General features: G+C 46.3%; 1 long non-coding RNA gene across 1 annotated transcript; it reads right to left on the bottom strand.

Annotated features, from left to right (window-relative positions):
• Positions 1 to 18415: 18415 nt before the first annotated feature.
• On the bottom strand, positions 18416 to 19135 carry LOC136498912 (uncharacterized). The gene is made up of 3 exons (XR_010769834.1): positions 19008 to 19135; positions 18841 to 18917; positions 18416 to 18753 (listed from the first exon to the last, which is right to left on the bottom strand). It is a non-coding gene; the product is annotated as an uncharacterized lncRNA (long non-coding RNA).
• Between the last annotated feature and the right edge of the window lie 296 nt (positions 19136 to 19431).

The raw sequence follows: 19431 nt of genomic DNA on the forward strand, positions 1-19431 counted from the left end.
TGGGAACAAATATAGCACCGTTGCAAGGAATATCCGTCAATAGACTGTGGTCTAGTGCAAAGTCTATAAGGTCTGTGCTATATCCACTAGGAAAGTAGATGTTACAAGTATTTAGTCTACGCTTGAATCACTCTTTGTGCATCGAGGACGAAGTACGTAGGACAGTGCTATCTTGGATTCCTCCCAATGTAACAATGCTTTATGGAAGCCAATGAACGAAATCCTTTTGACAAAAAATTACTACAAAGAACAAGTATAGAAAGTTATCTCGACCAATTTGGTCCCTCTGATGCTTGAATGCTATGTAGCCTAAAGCAATCGCTGATATTGGAAATGGGTAACATGTCTCTCTTCCATAAAAGTCTTTCGTCCTCAATCTCGAGACGCGATTCCTTTAAGGGGGGTGGTTTGTAACACCCCAGGTGTTTGTCACCAGTTAAGCAATGGGTTTAAACTCAACCATGGCATGTTAAGTGGCGATGGAGATGTTAGGTCAAACATATGAAAATAAGCCACCACTTAAACTTGGACCATGCATCATTGCTTACATGCTACCCTTTCTAAAAAGTATGCTTGAGTAATGCTGGATGTACTTGTTTCATGTGTCTCGCATCAATATCCATTTATATTGATCCAGGAAAAAGTTTTGTGAAGTTTGGAATCAAGAAGTCACATGAAATGACAAGTTATGTCCTTGCCTGAATTGTTTTATAAAGTGAATGGAATTCTAGATCATCAACCAAACCTTAAAACCTTGCCCAAATGACTCTAATTGAACTCTACAACAAAAGTCATGAAGGGTTTGTGTTAAGCGGAGGACAAGAAAATACCTCAATCGGTCTAAAACTCGGATTTAAGCTTTACCGTGATGCTACTTTGACCGATGTTGACCAATCACTTACAGCGCTTGCATTGAGTTGCACCTTAAATAAAATTTGAAGTTTGAGTGGAGTAGAACAAACTTTGTTTTTGGACCAAGAGCTAGATCAGCTTGTAAGCAAGTCAAACCGAGCCCTCAATTTGGAATCCATGGCTGTTTTTGGGGCTCGAAATTTTGTCTAAGTCTGAAAAACTGAAGATCAGTTTTCCAGTTTCTTGTGACCATATTTGATGCCTTGTAGTTTGCTAACCAGCTCGAATCTGACAATGATCCTTTAAGCAATGTTGGAGATCTCGCGTAGCTCTACAACATTTGTTACTACCATTTGTGCGAAAACTAAACGTATTCGGAGTTAAGAAGGGACAAAAATTGAGTTTCAGCTTGTATTTTTTAGGTGGTTTTGGTCTGTCATTCAGATTTCAGAACATGAACAGCACTGTGGCGACCATGCAGAGCCGAGCACCGTGTGGTCTCGCGCCTGTGCGCCACCTCGCCCTCGCTCATCGTTTTGGAGAGGCCGAGCCTGCCCCCTGCCCTCTCCATTCTCCCTCTCCCTCTCTTCTTTGCCTCGCTCCCTGCCAGCGCTATGGCCGAGCTTGGCGAGACCAGCGCCATGGCCGAGCTTGGCAAGACGCCGCTGCTGCTGGCGTTGCTCTCCCTCTCCTCCTCCCTTGCAGTGCGTAGCAATGTCACTCCTGTCATCACCGCCGGCCACGCTGCGCCTTCTAGCTGTTTCCTTGGCCTCGCCACCGCAGGGAGCTCAGCCGCCGCTGTGCTGCCGCCCGCTGTGACCGCCGTGCATGTGGCCGATCCACCTCAGGTCGCCTCCCGGCCATCTGAGACCACCAGCAGGTGCGTGCGGGCCCCCTTGTGCTTCGCCGCCCCTTCTCCGCCATCGACAAGCACCCCCATGGCCGGCCCCAACTTCCTCTGCTCCAAAATCCCGCTAGGGACCTTGGGTTAAAATTCGAAGGAAAGGGGGGCCCAAATGCACAGCCAATGACTCATATGAATAGTGCCATTGAGGACCTTTTTACAGGAAATCAACTGAAATTTGGAAAATCGTAGTAATTTGTAGAAAAATCGTAAAATAGTAAATGAGGACTTTTTGGAATCCTTGCAAAATTTTCTATGGAGTAGATCTATAATATGGCACATTTTAGTTTAAATATTTTGCTGAAAAAATAGATTTATGCAGTTAGGTTCTTAATACTAGTTATGTCTTGTCTTTTTCGTAACTGCAGTTGTTTTGCTCAAATAATTGTGAACCTTTTTTGGAGTGCTACTAAGGTTATTCTTGATGTCTGGTAAAAAGTTCAATATTTTAGGCTTGATAGTTTAAGATCTATAAAAATAACAAATTACTTGTATTGTTTTGCTCCTATTCTGAATAGTCCTGCATGTCTGAATTAATTGGCTTAGTTAAGTTATGAATCATGACTTTATGATAATACATGAGTTGTAGTACTTTTATTAAGATTTTCAAAAAGCTAAATATCATGATTTTTGGTTAAGTAGATCTTGAGTTATACTTGCTTAAATCTCTATGGCTGTTTCTGCCCAAACCTAGAGAGGGTTTCCTTGTTCTTATTATGGGGCCTTCTTAATAGTAGAATTAGCTTTAGGTGTTTACAACAAAGTTGTTTAGAATTTGCTAATATTTCCAAAAAGTCTAGAACCACATTTATTGGACATGTATAACTCCATGTATAGCTATTTAAAGTGGCATGTCAGTTTCTGTCCATGTTTTAGACAGAGATGCATTTATTAGATTAATTGGCCTTGTTATCTGTAGAATCATCATAAGATCATAATAATAAAGTTGTAGATAACTCACTTAACCATCTTTTTTAAAATTTTCATGGCATTTGGCCAAATAATTTGTGAGTTATGACTGTTCTAAGTTGGTCATAAGAAATTGTAGTTCTCTGGAATTTCTGGACCAGATTTGATAAATGTGACTGTTTGACCCTTTTAACTTGGGAATCATGCTGGGACGATTAAATATGAATTGTAGACAATTTCAGAAGCTTTCCAAATTGTCTTGTTTTATTTCATTTAGATTTGTAAATCTCCAGTTATGGTCAGTTTACTATGCTACTGTATAATCACAGTTTGGCTGAAATATGAATGCTTGTGTGAATGCTTTGTAGCATTGTTCTTGCTGATTGTTTAGGTGCTAGGTCCTTAACTGAAGATGAGCAATTGTATATTAGGTTGTCTAAACTTGGTAAGTTAAAGTGATTTGAATAGAACTTAAGTAAACTAATATGCCATGCTTGATGTACTTGCTATCTCTATGTTGGACTTGATGTGAATAGCTTGCTCTCTAAGTACTCATGTCATGTGGTGTAGCCTTGTGCTTGTCTTGAATGTTTTTATGTGACGCATCTTTTATTACCATTCCTGGCTATCATGTACTTGCATCATGTATCTCAATTAGGTACGCTAGATGAACCATGTGCTGGATGGGATGTTGGAGCCGAACCCGAGAAAGGTGCATGGTGAAACTATCCCGAAGATGGAAGGACTTAGCGAGTGTCGTCTAACAAACACTAACCTAGTGTTGGATTCTAGGCAAGCCCCAGAGCATTCTAAGTCTCCCATGTTTTTACAAATATCTTGAGTATCTTTTATTGTTGATGATGCATTAAGTATAGGAATTGGTTGGAACCAATTGTTGCATTATATCCTTACCTTGTCCAGATAAAATCCTATGAATCCTAATTAAGTGTAGGATCGAATGATGCTTAGCTATACTTAGACCGATAGAAGTCGGGTGATTTCCTGTCACCTGTGAGATGCAGGATGAGCTCTGGTCACGGTTGGCTATATTTGCTATCGTGGAAAAGAACCATTGTGTTAATAATGAAAAGAGACCGGACAGGATGACAGTAGTGCAGCAACAAGGCATGGAGGTCTTGGGTGTGAATCTATCCCCATCTGTGTCGTTTAAGGACCGATACGCTGTACATCCTCATGTCATGTTGAACGCAGCCTAACACTTAGCTGGTCGGATAAGTCATTTCGACCGCGAAGCCTAGTAGCTCGACTCAGGTCGGGATCACGAGCAGTTGGTCGTAATCTAGATGGCAGTAAGGATGTGCGGAGAGCCATTGGCGTAAGCCCATGGGCAGGTTAAGTCACCGAGCACTCATGGCAGAGTGCTTCTTTGATTTTGCGGCACTGATCGTACCCGCGACTCCTGAATTGTACCAAAGGTGACTTGTTTGTGACCCTGATAGGTTAATAATGCTAATGATTTCTCAATCTTTTATGCAAAGATGTTGTCCAACAAGATCCACTGATAAAGCTTTGCATAATCCTTGGTGTCCTTTATTTCTGGTTTATGACGGATAAGTCTGGCTAAGTACATTCGAGTACTCAGGGTTTATCCCACCATGTTGCAGGTGAAGTTCTCGGTCTATTGAAGATGGTGGCTAACCGCCTGTGGGCTCGGTGATTCTATATTTACTTCTCATCTATATGCTTTTGTCTGAGGATGTCACTTATGCTAGCAATGTATTTGGAACATATATTAATGTAATCTTTTGAAAGCTATGTTGTTTTCACTAATCGGTTTTGAAATCCAAACTTGTACTATTATTTGTGAACCCATTTGTAATATTATTTCCACTGCAACCCTGCGTATGTGATGTGTATTTGCTTAATCACGCAATCTTGGTTGTGATGTTGATTTACCGAGGTCTTTCGGGACACTTGGCGGACTATCGGGTTTATATAAGTGAAAGTATGCGCGTGTCAACGTGTTAGCTGAGACAGCCATACTTGATCTTGTATAAATTGGGCGGTTCTGTTATAAGTGTGATCACATTTAGGATCGATAGCTATACTATTAAGAGGGGTGAAACTCATATCGAAATATGGTTATCAAAGTGCCACTAGATGCTCTAACTCATTGCATATGCATTTAGGATCTATTGGAGTGCTAACAACCTTGAAAATGTTTGTGAAAATATGCTAACACATGTGCACAAGGTGATACACTTGGTGGTTGGCACATTTGAGCAAGGGTGAAGAAGATAGAGTTGAAAAGAAGTTAGTCACGCTGGTCACGCAGTGACCAGACGCTGGTCTTAGTAAGACCGATGCGTCCAGTCAATGATACAGCAAAGACGCTGGCGTTGGTCTTTGACCGGATGCTGGGTCACTTGGTGATCGGACGCTGATAGGGTGAATCCGGTCCAGTTGATGTGGCAGCGCACAGAAGAGTCACCGTGTGACCGGACGCTGAGTGAGTCTGCTCGAGCATGACCGAACGCGTCCGGTCATGAAAAGTCATCTCTAGATGCTTACTAGAAACTACCGGATGCTAGGGTTCAACGTTTGGTCACTTTGAGCTGCTGCGTTCGACCATCACTTGACCATTGAGATTGGGCAATCAACATTTGAAGAGAGGGGACATGTGGCACGCATCACGTGACTGGACGCTAAGGTCTAGAGTCCAGTCAATATGATCGGAACGTCCGGCCACCCCATGTTGTGCCCAGTGAAGGGGTACAACGGTTCTATTTCATGGGGGCTTCTATTTAAGCCCCATGGCCGGCTCAAGCTCACCCTCTTGGCCATTTACATTGACATAGCAACCTTGTGAGCTTAGCCAAAGCCCTCCCACTCATCTCCATCATAGATTCAACATCTTTGTGAGATTGGGCGAGAATCCAAGTGCATTGCTTGAGTGTTTGCATCTAAAGGCACTTGGTGTTCGTGTTTCGCTGTGGGATTTGCTTGTTACTCTTGGTAGTTGCCACCACCTAGACGGCTTGGAGCAACGAGGATCATCGAGCAGAGGTTGGTGATTGTCTCTGGCTCCGATCATGGTGATTGTGAGGGGTTCTTGACCTTTCCCTGGTGGAGAGCTAAAAGGTACTCTAGTGGATTGCTCATGGCTTGTGTGATCCTCATCTTGTCTTGGTTGTGCAGCACCCTATTAAGGGTTTGGCGTGTGATGCCAATTAGCGCGTGAACCTCCAAGTGAGTGTATCACCACAACGAGGAGTAGCTTGCCGGCAAGCAAGTGAACCTCGGTAAAAATCATTGTGTTCATCATTTGATTCCGAGGTGATTGGTTTTCATTGATATTCATCCTTGTGATTGGTTGGTTCACTCCTCGACATGGCGGTATAACTATCTTGCTCTCTCTTTACAATACCGCAAACTAGTTGTCAAGCTCTTTAGTGTAGCTAGTTGTGAGAGATTGCTAGTTTGGTTAGTGTGGCTCTTTAGTTAGCTTTTGAGGGCGCACTAACTTAGTATAGTGGCATAGCTATTGTATGGATAGAAATCATATAAACTAGAATTGTGGTAGGTGGCTTGCAATTTTAGTAGGCTAGTGCAACACTTGCTTCGTCTCATAATTGTCTAACCGGTTTGTTAAGTGCTATTGTAGAAATTTTTTAATAGGCTATGCACCCCCCCCCCTCTAGCCATTAGGACCTTTCACTCCTACACATGCATGGGCTCCAACGCTCGACATTATGGAATACGGGCTAGCCAAGGCCAAGAGCTCAGTAACGAACTAACTGCTCGGACGCTACTTATACATGTATACACGCTTTAGGGTTAACAACAAGTTTCTTTTTCACCGAAAGTGCCAGCCAGTCGCATAAACACTCATATGATGTCTACATACAACATTTATACAAATACATAAATGTTTATTTATGCCCTCGCGCATCTAACTCTCCTCTCCAGTTGTCCCATATAGGTTCCTCTCCACTCAGGTCATTGCGCTTGGCCCTCATCGTCCACCTCGCCAAACAGATCGACATCGCCGACCAGCCTCTTCACTGTGTCCTCCACCTCATCCTTTAGCTCCTCTTGCTTCGTCGCACACGTCTCTCTAGCAAATCTGGCCCCTATTGCTCAAAGATTGATGGCAGGGTAGGGAGACCGGACCACCGCCAGGGCAGGTGTCACGACAGAGATAGTGGCATCTCGGTTGAAGCTCTTGAAGTTCTCCCAAGCCACCTTGCACCTATCGATGATGGCGTCCAGATGTGGTGGCCTATCGTCGGGCTGAGGAGCTACCTTTGAGTTTTCTTGTCTGGGTTTGCGCCTTCAGCTCCAGCACATTGAACTGCACCTTGGTCCTTCAATGGTACTCTACAGACACCAAAGGGATTTGTCAAACAAAGCAATCATATCAGCAACAACTCCGACCATGAACTACTCACCTTCTAGATCCTCGGCCAGTTTCTCCACTTGCCCAGATGCCTTCACCTTCTCCTCTTGGAGTTGACTGATGACTTGACGCAACCGGCCGAGCTCCGCATCTTGCTCTACAAACATAACGGTCGACAACAACATCAAAACTATTCGGCAATGTAGAGCAAATTCACCGATCCATAGTACATTTCTTCTACTCGGAGACGCTCTTCAGCTGCTCGGAGTTGCACTCTAGCTACGTGGAGACAGTCTTCACCTGCTCAAAGGTGCGCTCTAGCTGTTTGGCGATGGTTTTTAGCTGCTCAGATAAGATGACCTTTTGGTACTCTAGGTCCTACGCGTTTGATTCAGCAAGATCCCTTTTGTGCCGGGCCCTCTGGACGTTCTTCTCCATCCGTTTCACCACCTCCTTCAGCTTCTCGTTCTCCTCAGCGAGGGGCTCCATCCACTTGATTAGCTGCTACCATTGTATGGACGTTCGCTCTATACCCTGCAAACCACCAAGATTATAAAGTGCCATATTCTCCAACGCCAAAGACGGACATCACTGATGCAATACTAACCTCGATCTGCTTCATAGCTATGGAAAGGGTGGACCATAGCCTCTTCACCTCCCTGGTGGTGTCCTCTCCACGACCATAACTTCATCCCCCCGCTTGTGGAGGATGCGGACGGCTTGAGGTCATGATTCTTCACGCTCAATCTCCTCGACTTCATCCTCTTCCTCCGCAGCCGGTGGCACTCCCTAGGGGCTCAGTGGCCGCATAGAGCGTCCGACCATGCACACGACATCACAGGATGCACCGTGTGCTCCTCCAAAACTACCGGGCCCTACGCCCTAGACTCTAACACAATGTCGGCAGCTTCTGCTCCCACCTCCGAAGACTCGGTGGCTCTCACCGCCGCTCCTGGCATCTCTACTAACTCACCAACCGCTCTTCGCCTCCAACTCCACCAGCAGCGGTGGTCAACTCCTCCGTAAACCACCGAGCACCTAGGGACTCCGAGATGGAGTCTATCGGCATTGTCTCTATGCTGAGAACAGCCCTGACTTCTCGCCAGTCTGGCCTGAAGGATTGAGATCCTCCACACGCCCCGATCTACATCAGATTAGCTCATCAATCACCGCAACTACAAAAATCAGATGGCAACCGATTCCAAGGCAAAGATACTTACATGTCAGCTTCTCGGTAGACGAAACTAAACTAGCGCTGCCTCCCCGAGCACCCAGGCACCGCTCTAGGATTAGCTCGCGTGTCTTGGGCTGAAGGCATGGCCCCCGCCGTTAGTGTTTTCTCTGCCTGCTACTCGGGGACTCCTTCCCCCTCCCTTTGATTGCACCTCCATGTGTGTAGTGCCTGGAGGGGGAGCTACTAGAGCCCCATCATCATCCGACCACTCAGACACTACCACACTCTGTGTCCGAGCGGCCCAACCACCGCCAAGTGAGACGTCGCCCGGCTTGCAGGGAGCTACATCGGCCATTCTCCTCTTCTTTTAGGCCGGCTCATCTGTCGTCGCCCCTTTCCCCTGAACCTTCTCTGATATCAGGGCGGGACCCTCCTTTCGACTAGCACCTTCGCCTTTAGATTCGAACGAGGCGCTGACAGCACCTTCCTCCGACTGAGTGGTCAGCCTAGCATCCACTGCCTTTAGCCAATCGTTCCTCGGCATGCCTGAGAAGTACTGCCGCCCGCTCCTGCAAATGGATCTTTCCACAAGCAAATCAGTCCACTGCTCGGCGCCAGCACGGGATAAAAAGCATCAAGAATAAAAGTAGGGATTTTTACCTAAGGAGGTGGTTTTCTGCTACCCTAGCACACTGTACGGCACATTTGGAGTGCATAGTTCAGCGGACCGATGTAGCACAGCCTCTTTTGTTAGTCTCTTCATCCTCTCCCGAGTGTCATTGGTATCTCCTTTGAAGTCAAAGCCTACGTGGGCCCTCTCCTTGCAAGGCTGGACACGGCACATTATGAAGTTCACCGCCACCACCACTCCATTCATCTGCATGCCCCTCATTAGCTCAAGGAGGTCCTTCACCTGCTCCATATCAGCACTAGTCGGCTTCTCCGACCAGCTCCTCTGATTCTCCAGAACCTGGTCAACATCGCATCGGATGGTAGGATGGCTCTACTTCATATAAAACCACCTGGCATTCCACCCCTTCAGTGAGGTATTCAGTGGCACAGTAATGTATTTGCTTGCCATCCCATCGCAGAGCTGCAGATACACACCACCGACCACTTTGGAACCGCCCCTGCCCTTCTTCTTCAGCCAGAACAGGTGTCGGAAGAGGTGGAAGTGGGGAAGAATGCCAAGATACACCTCACATAAATGGATAAACATGGAAATGTGCAAGATGGTGTTCGGATGCAGATTGCACAAACTCACTCCCCAATACTCCAACAGATCCTGCAAGAAAGGATGTATAGGAAGCCCTAACCTACTGCTAGAAGTAATCTTTGAAAACAACGATTTCATCGGTGTGTGGCATCGGATAGGGCTCACCGTTGGCCGGACGCCATCCGGCGGTGACACGATCAGGAAGAACGCCCGCCTCCACCATCTCGTTGAGCTCCGTCTCCCCCATGAATGATGGCACCCATTCCTTGTCACGGCTCGCCCTGGTGGCCGCCTTCTTTGCGTTACCACCTCCTCTCTTCGGCGCCATCCCTCAGATCTGAATCGAAATTGGCCTCTTTACGCAAGCTTTAGCCCTAGCGGCAAAGTGCGTGTGAATACGAATGCGGGAGCGCGAGGGCAATAAGGAAGACGAAGTGGTGGAGTGGCAAAGGTGGGAGCGCGGAGTGCGGCGATGCAGTTATAAAGACACCCAACCCACTTTCCGCATTCAAGGGTTTTTGGGAAACCGCACCATGTTGATTTGCGCCTTTCCGAATTCCCCGAAGCGGCGTGGTGGGTCGTTATCTAGGCTCCTGCGCAACTACAGCCCATGTCGCCCATTTTTTTACGCAACTTGGAACTACACACCGAATATTCGCTGACTTCTCCGCAATACCATCAAGGCTCAGTAATTTCTACTGTAAAGCCATTACTCAGGTTTTTTCTCCACGATTTGAGTCATCGGCACTTCTAGATTTGTTCAAATTTTCTCACCACACTGGGGACTTTTTTCTGGTTATTGTTGTTTCTAACCCTAGCACCACGTGACCACGTCACCTACTGTCAGGCTCGGGGACTAAGTGGGCACACTTCACCTTGCGGTGAATGTGCGCTTTTCATTTCAGGGCTCCGCCCGTGGACTGGTTGCCTGCTCGGCTGGTTCTATGCCTTTCTTCTACTTTTTGGACCCTGGCACCACGTGACCATGTCACCTACTGTTAGGCTCGGGGACTAAGTGGGCACACTTCACCTTGCGGTGAGTGTGTTTTCTTTAATCTGGAAGACTCCGCACCTCCTGAAGTTGAAGAAGATTATCTCCCTTTCTTGTGGTCGGACTCTAAGTGGGCACACTTGGTCCACTGCGAGGAAATTTTTGATTTTGAACTTGAGCTCCTTACATCCTTCTGGCAAGCCTTACTTGGATAAGCTCGTGCTCAGCCGAACAGTTAAGCTGGTCGGCTATGGTCCAAAACTACTCGGCGACTCATTAGGGTGGTCGGACCATGAGTCTGACTGCTCGGCTTTGTTTACACCTACTCAGACAAGCTCAAGACAGGCGTTGCACAGCAGATACAAGGCGCTCGGAGACTAGCTGTGGGGGGTACAACCCCTGATACCCACGGCAGACTACATGGACTGCGCTCCTAGGGGCGGTCTAGCCCACAAGACGAAGTCCTATGGTGCACGGCACTGCTCGGCGTGCACAGCAAGACATCAGGGGTGATATCATGAAGATACTACGAGATATGTTAGGAAACGTTCGATCCCATGATTCATGTAATCTGTTATTACTTACCGGTTATCTCCTAGATCTAACCGAGTTGTAACCCTGTCCCCCAGACTATATAAGACGAGCAGGGACCCCCTCAAAAGGGACGCAATATCATATGATAGCCAATACAATCCAACAGACCACAGGAGTAGGGTATTACGTCGTGCTGACGGCCCGAACATGTCTAACTCTTGTGTCTCTATTGCATTCTTGTTCTTGATTACACGCACCGCTGCCAATCAATCTACCTTCATGGGATACCCCTCGGAGGACTGCTGACGATATTACGTCGACAATAATAGATTGATAATGTCGATTGGCCAGAGAGAAACCAAAACAATCGTCCAATCATCTTTTATAGGGCGCACCAGGTCTGCGGTGTACGTACATGGGTCCAACTATACAATGTTATAAACATATCTTCTGACATCCAATCGGTCGTATATTGGAAACCTGGCTGAATACGTAGTTTATTCTAAATAGAAAACCTTCCTATGTAACTGAATTGAGTCCAAACCAAACACGTACATGGTCCACATGTTTCCTTCTTGATGAGAATTTCTCTCCTTAGATTCATTGATGGTCACGTCGTGCATGTAGTGGTAGATAATATATAATTTTATCCCTGCAACTTCTTCGGAAGAAATCCACGTCCTTTCCTCCTCATGCCTCTACTAGCACGCTGAGCCTCCATTATTTACTATAAATCCTCGTGATGAGCACCACTCCAAATATGCATGTCACTCCTATCTGATCTGGCTCTTCAAGATGCAAAACCTCACACAAGCATTCACGTTTGACCTGCTGGTAAAAATAATCTGGCAACCTGACGATCTCCACCATTGATATGCATCCTGCGCCAGGCATCAGCCAAGCCTGCTTCTAACCTGTCAAAATTCTTAAGCAATGTGCATTTCTGATGATTGACATGACTACTATTAGTTAAAGCAATTTGGTTAACCAGATAAACTAACTTGCCAAATCACATTGGCAACAGCGTCGTGTCCCTTCGTTGGCTAGCGTTCGTGCACGGGACCGAGTCTGAGTTAGATCGACTTGGTCTGTGCCGTTCGTGCAGCCGCAGGTCTTGTATGTGTGCCTCACACATGCAAGCACAAGTATATACAAATCACGGTGGCTTTGCGTGGCTTGCATGTCTCTGTAGTTCGTACAGTGATCTTTTTTTTTTTTTTGCCATGAAAGATGAATTATATTAGATAATAGATGGGTACATCAAAACATTACATGCACTCTGATTACACAAATATCTAGAAACTGATTTTTATCTAAATTATACCCACGCTGTGAATAGCTCCAGATCTCAAAACCAATCATGTACAACGCTTTGTAGTATGGATGACCGCACAGGCAAACACTTGGCAAAATGCCTGAGAACAGATACCCAACGAACGATGACCAACATTCATATAAGCGGAGTTGAGAAACTTCTTTCTCATGTCTTCCTTCTTAAGAAGACGGATCTAAAACTTATTCTCCCAAGCCCTTCATCGTGGCCAGATCTAACCACAATAAAATGGAGAAGAGACCGGAGAAAATTATTCTATGGCGGCGACACCATCTCCGCCTTGATATCGCCGTCCGGAAATAAAAGTCGCCATGTCGTCATACCAGTGAGGATGTTGACGCCGTAGTTGTCACCCTCATCTTCAACAAGAGCCGGCATAGAGAAAACGATTCCACCCTGCCCTATCGCCATCGCCGGAGAGGAGGAAATAAATCTCCAAAATCAAGAAACTTGGCATGGAGAGACCCTAACCCTAAAGACTCGATCTACTGGGAAAGCTTATTAAAAACGATGGATCCTTGTTTGTCTACTCCTGGACCAATGATGCCTTGACGAGTTCCTATTACTACAAAAGCTGCCCGAGTTGCTTCGGCACATCGAGTCTAGTTGCAGGCTTGTTGAAGGATGCAGCCACGGGAAGTCAGGTTGCCACGAAGTATTGATCTTGAGGTCTGATGAGCTCTCGATCACGATTGCGCCGAAAGCCCCTACCTGACGCGCCAGCTGTCGGTGTTTGAGGACCGGCAACTCGTCATGGGGTTATTCGGGACGATGATTGGTGGGCTTCGGCGTATGCAGAACTCGACGATAAACGTAAGAGACAACGATTTATCCCGGTTTAGGCCGCTGAATAGCGTAATACCCTAATCCAGCTAGGCGTGGTGCCTTTGCATCGGGGTGCTTTGCATTTTTTATTGTTACACGTCCCTTGTCTTTTGGTTATATGCCGACCTAGGGAGCCCTTCCTCATTTATATAGTCCAGGAGGCAAGTCTTCTAGTCAGTTACAATAGAGGAGTCCTAGTAGGATTACAGAGTAGCAATATTACTAGCACTATATGTAGGGAATCTTAGTCGGACTAGATCTTCTTTATTCCTTGCGAGATACCCGGGGACTATGTCCCATAGCCACCAAGCCTGTCGAGCCAGCAAGGCTAGGTTTATAACTCAATGTTTCTGAAGCCCAGCCCTCCCATGTGCTTCGGCTTTGACATGTGGTCCCAAGCAACCCAGCAAGTTCTGTGCTTGCCCTCCTTGCTTCCCCACCAAAAGTCACGGAGAACACCATCAATATGCTTGCACAACCCTCTCGGTAGTTTGAAACATGACATAGAATGTGTTGGAATGGCCTGTGCAACTGCTTTAATAAGCACCTCCTTGCCACTTGCCGAAAGGCTCTGCTCCATCCATCCCTAAACCTTCCGCCAGACTCTATTCTTCAAATAAGTAAAAGCACCACTCACTGAAGAACCCATGTCTGTAGGCATGCCCAGGTAGTTCTCACTTAAGGCCTCATTCTGGACATTGAGAATTTCCTTAATCTCGCTTCGCACCCCGATGCTGCACCCCTCTGCAAAATGAATCGATGACTTGTCCAAGTTTTTCTGCTGTCCGAATGCACTACAATATAAGTTCAGGACATTCCTCACCTCTTCCGAGTTTTCCCTATTCTCCTTGACAAGCAGCAGGCTGTCATCCGCAAAGAGTAGGTGACTCACTATTGGAGAAGACAGAGCGACCCTTATGCCCATGAGACTCGATGACTGCACACTGGAATTTAAAAGGCACGAAAGGCCATCTGCTGCTAGCAAGAAGAGATAGGGAGATATCGGATCTCCTTGACGAATGCCCCTCGTCGGTTTGAAAGCTTCCAATTTATGGCCGTTCAACAACACTGAGAATGAAACTTATTTTATCATTCTCATAGTCATCTCCACCCATCTACGATGAAAACCCAACTGGGTCATAATTCTCTGAAGGTAATCCCACTCCAGTCTATCATAAGCCTTCCACATATCCAGCTTAAGAGCACAACTTGTTCTCTTTGGCTTTCTTCTTCTTCATGTAGTGCAAGCACTCATAAGCTGTTATAATGTTATCTGTAATCAAGCGGTCAGGTTCAAAAGTGGATTGCTCCTCTGAAATTACTTCAGGCAAAATAGTGCGCAGCCGATTAGCCACCGTTTTAGAGGCTATTTTGTAAATCACATTGCATAGACTAATCGGCCCAAATTGTCTAAGCTCCTCCGGCTTTTCCACCTTCGGAATTAGGACCACACTCGTCTTGTTGATTAGGGCCGGGTCATCCTACCCTCTCAACACCCTTAGCACCACCGTAGACACCTCCTCTCCACAGATACCCCAGTGCCTCTGAAAAAAGTGAGCCGTGTACCCATCCGGCCCTGGCGCCTTTGTTGCGAACATCTGAAATAGAGCCGTCTTCACCTCATCGCGGACTTTAGCAGCAGGTCATTCATCGCCCTGGTGACCTTCACCGGTACCTTATCTAGTAGCTGATCCATCTGCACTATCCCTTCCGATGTATACAGGTTTCTATAAAATTGTGTTGTGAGATCAGCCATCCCATCCTCATCTCCGGTAAAGCTCCCATCACCCTTTAATAATCTGGATATTTTATTTCATTTTCTCCTTTGATACGCTCTCAGATGGATGAAATGTCTATTTCGGTCCTCTTCGGTGAGCCAGGTAATACGAGATAGTTGTCCCCAAGGTTTTCATTATCGGAAATAAAAATTTATCGGAGATCATTGATAAATAGGATAAGCAAAATATATCGGAAATATCGGACCAAATTAAAAAAAAATCAAATTGTTTTAAAAAAAATCATAGAATTTGACTTGAAACTATTCCTAAGCTATTAAACATCACTTGTTCACAGATAAAAATAAGAATAAAACATTATAGTGTGGGATTGTCACACGGCTGAATTTAGGTTGTCTGTGTGAAAGCAGGAAAGAAGGGAAAAATTTGGCCGATGTCAAATTTTATCGGACCCTGTGGATAGAAAGGAAATTTTAAAATTTCCATGAATTTCGGCCGATAAAAAAAACCTTGGTTGTCCCCACATAATTTCCTCCTTGTAATTGAGCTCCACGATTCTGTCGACCACCTTTAACTCCTTATGGGATGGGCTTGTTCTTGCCGGGTCCGATCGTAGCTGATCCAGCCGCGCCCTAAGACCCTTCAATTCACGGTTGACATTGCCAAAGGATTGCCGCTCCTAGCCACTCAGGCTCACTGACAAAGCCTCAAGCTTCTTCTACAGCCTGTCCAAGGTCATCACCCGTGGCTGGTCACCCCTGGCCTAGGCTAGCATACCCATGAACTCCTCATGTCTCTCCCACATTAACTCATAACGGAATTGCTAGCATCGTCTTCCTCCTGAGTTCAGCGGTGTGCTTTCTCATCGTAATTCGATGGTGCTATGGTCCTGAGTCCACCGACGTCAGGTGCCTGACCACAGCGGTTGGAAACCTGGTGCTCCACTCTGCGCAAGCCAGTGCCCTATGGAGCCTGACGTGACAGAAGGAGCCCTAGCCACTTTCTTCTCAAACGTCCATCTGCGCCCTTCAAAACCAAGGTCGACAAGGCTGCAGACATCCACCGCATCCCGAAAGCCAGCTATCTAGCTTCAGCTCCTGTGTACCTTCATGTTCTGACTGTAAAAGAACTTCATTAAAATCTCCGATACACAACCATGGAAGATAAGAAAGCCTTGATGAACTTCAACATCTCCCATGTCTTGTAGCATTCATGAACCTGCGCCTCACCATAGACACACGTCAAATGCCACGGCTCACCCCCACTCTCTGTAATAATTGTATCAACGTGATATTGAGAGTACGGTAACAATACAACCCTAGTATTATTGTTCAAAAAAAATTCTAAGGCCACCATTGCACCCTGAGCTACTTACAACGAAAGCATTGTCGAAACCTAGGGTACCTTTTAGACCTTCAACCCGTGCTTGGTGGACCTGAGTTTCGAGGACACCAAGCACGATATGGGTAATTTTCTTCGCTAACTCACGAAGCTCTTTAACCGTCGAGGCGCTACCCAGACCCCGATAGTTCTAACTGAGACAACTCATTGGTGAAGGCGGTCCTCCTTGTCGGATTCCGCCGGATGATTTTCTTGCACCGTCTTTGAAGATTCACCCTCCTGCCAATTCAAACCGTCCTGCTCAGCCTCATGGAGCCACAGCTTCACATCGACATCCTCCTTCGTTCGAGCTTCTGATGTTTCAGTCATCATCTTCACCCTGATCTGATCTTGCTCCACTTGAAAGAGCCCTAGCCGCCCCCACCTCCATGCCCGGGAAGCTGAACGGCGCAGCCCCTGGTCAGCCCGAGAGAGAGGGGAGAGGACGGTAGACGAGCGCAAGCAGCAGTGGACGGATTTCCTTCGCCAGGTACGGAGCGTCGGCGAAGTCAGCAACCCTAGCGAACTAGGTCCAGCGGCTTTCTTCGATCAGCCTTGGGAAGTTTCTGCCTCCATTCTCGCTGCCAGTTAAACCGATCACGCCCAACGGTCCTCCACCTTCCCACCAAGGCCGAGCAGCTGCGCCAGGCAGTCCCGTGGTCAGCCCGAGTGTTTAGGTGGAAGGAGAGAGCAGGTCGAGATCCTCCTGCAGCTGATCGCCGAAGGAGTCGTAGAACCGCCGCCGCCACCAGATGCGAACGATGTCTTGGCACAGTGTACGTACACTTGGCAAAGTATTGGTGGATGGACAATCTCCTTGTCACTCTTGCACACGGGCCCTGCACTGTCTGTCACCATCGGCCTGCCTCCTTGACCACCTCAGAGGCTCAGACCACCGCCCCAGCCGGGCACATTCCCTACTCGCAGGTGACCGTCGGGCCTTTGGGCCCGACCCTGACGTGAAGTACAGCCGTAGCTAGGGATGAAAACGGATTGGATATGAATGGATATCATCGATATTACATTTGTTTTCATATTTCTGTACGGATTCGAATTCGAATACGGATAGTGTCAACTATGTCGGATAGGATACGATTGGATATCGACATCCACTACTGGAGGCCGTGGCTTTGCCAAGTGTTTTTACACTCGGCAAAGAGCCCTTTGCACTCGGCAAAGGCTTTGCCGAGTGTAGCACTCGGCAAAGTCCGCTCAGCAAAATTTTTCTCGGCAAAGGGTCTTTGCCGAGTGCTTTTTATTGGGGCACTCGGCAAAATAAAAAAAATTTGCCGAGTGCTTGGAGCGGCACTCGGCAAAATATTTTTGGCCGTTGTGGCGCCGGCCGTTAACGGTTATTTTGCCAAGTGCCCGACCCAGCACTCGGCAAAAAAAAATTTATTTTTTTAAAAAATTACTTTGCCGAGTGCCTGGGCCGGGGCACTCGGCAAAGTTTTTTTTATTTTTTAAAAAGTACTTTGCCGAGTGCCTCTGTCCAGGCACTCGGCAAAAAAAAAAATTTTTTTAAAATTACTTTGCCGAGTGCCCCTGCCCAAGCACTCGGCAAAGTTTTTTTTATTTTTTTTAAATAATTTCTTTGCCGAGTGCCCCTATTTAGGCACTCGGCAAAGAATTTTTGAATTTTTTTTTAAAAAAATACTTTGCCGAGTGCCACGGCGAGGCACGCGGCAAAGAAAATTTATATTTTTTTTGAAAAATCTTTGTCGAGTGCCTTGCCCATGGCACTCGGCAAAGACCCCAAGAATTGAAAAAAAAAATTTAACTTCCATTGTAACAGACAATATATATATATATATATATATACATCAATCATCACATCTATATCACCAACATGCATTATATATCACAAGCACACGCATATTTAATAAATCCATCGAAAAACCATCACAAATGCACCAAAGTTCAACATCACAAGTTTATTATTACAAGTTCAACATCACAAAGTTCAACATCCCTACTGCGGCGACGGAGACTGCAGATGTGGCCCCCCGAACTGCGGTGAAGGACCGGACTGCGGCGAAGGGTTGACGCGATCAGCCGCCGGTGACACGATAGCGGGATTGTTTGAACCCGTCGATAGAGGCTGCACAAAAGAGAAGAGATTGCATGTGTTAGACTCAAAATTGAAAATTTCGGCAGCACCTCCCCTGCACGGGGAGGTTTCCAACTTGCAAGAAACAACGGCACGAAGGCCGACAATCACAACGGCACGAAGGCCGACAATCACAATGGCACGAAGGCCGACAATCACAACGGCACGAAAGCCGACAATCACAACGGCACGAAGGCCGACAATCCCAACGGCACGAAGGCCGACAATCCCAACGGCACGAACGCATTAAACTTTCATACTCACAGGAGTGAAGTGTCGAACCGGAGCTGGAGCTGGCAACTGCACTTGGACACCCGATGCTTGCCCGATGGTTTGCATGATCTGATACATGTCCGCCATCTGCTTCTTCGTGGCCTCTAGCTCTGCGGTCAGGTGCGCTTGCGTCTCCCTTGTCTCTGCCAGCTCGGCCTGCAGTGTTTCAATCACATGTTTCAGTATTGCAAATCTGATCAATATGTGTAACGTTCAATGTACGACGAGTGAAACCGGAATTACCTGAAGTTCGTCGACCCGCGACAATGTTGAATTTTTTTTAAAAAAAAATTCTTTGCAACTTGTGTACGATTAAATTTCTGCAGCTTGTGTATGATTCAAGAAGAAATTATATTTGTTGGTGCACATGACACAAAAATTTCTTGGAGTAGAAAGAGATACTTGCAGACCTCTATACTATAGCAAAGGTTTACTGAAGGTTCTAAAATCTTTAGGGACATCAGTGGGATTCACAGCACAGCAGTGTGATTCACAGGTCCATCTAGAGGCACAAGGTGCCTCCCATACAGTGTTGCCCACTTGCAAAGGAAAAAAGAAAAACACAAATGTACTTACATTATTTTTCAGCACTTGTCATGAGATAGATATAAGCAAAGCAGTAAAGTAATCCATCACTCCAATAATGACTAATTACTAATTAATATGCTCTTCAGACCTCAATTGGCCAGGTTCTTAAAAAATGTAATAAAGAAAGAGGAGCCTATAGATGTAGGCGAGGGAAAAAATGTACTCTTTACATCATCCACCTATGCCAGAAGCTAAGTAAAATCAGAACCAGGGCCAAGATATTGTAAGAGAGCAGTCGGAATTGGT

Source organism: Miscanthus floridulus, chromosome 13, assembly GCF_019320115.1.
Source record: "Miscanthus floridulus cultivar M001 chromosome 13, ASM1932011v1, whole genome shotgun sequence".
Taxonomy (NCBI): domain Eukaryota; kingdom Viridiplantae; phylum Streptophyta; class Magnoliopsida; order Poales; family Poaceae; genus Miscanthus; species Miscanthus floridulus.